Raw genomic sequence first — 299 nt, 5'->3', positions numbered from 1 at the left:
AGTTGAGCTTTTAATGGACTTAATTTGGGGGAGAGTGATAATCACACTCCTTTTATACAGTATTCTATTTAAACTAATTGGAGCTGTAGTTAATACATATTTCAGGCCACATACCACTTTAAGAATCTAATGAAATCAATGGGCCTTTGCCCCCTGAAAATGAACATACTCAAAAGTTTTCATAGAATTTCAGAGGATTCACAGGTTAGGAACTCCCATATTAGGGGCATGAATTCTCCAAAATATCTTCCCCACAGTATAATGGAGTTTTAGTCTATCTCCTCCTCTGCACTGATGCA

Source organism: Bison bison, unplaced genomic scaffold (genome assembly GCF_000754665.1).
Source record: "Bison bison bison isolate TAMUID 2011002044 unplaced genomic scaffold, Bison_UMD1.0 scf7180017859634, whole genome shotgun sequence".
Classification (NCBI taxonomy): Eukaryota; Metazoa; Chordata; class Mammalia; order Artiodactyla; family Bovidae; genus Bison; species Bison bison.
This window is presented reverse-complemented; position numbering follows the sequence as displayed.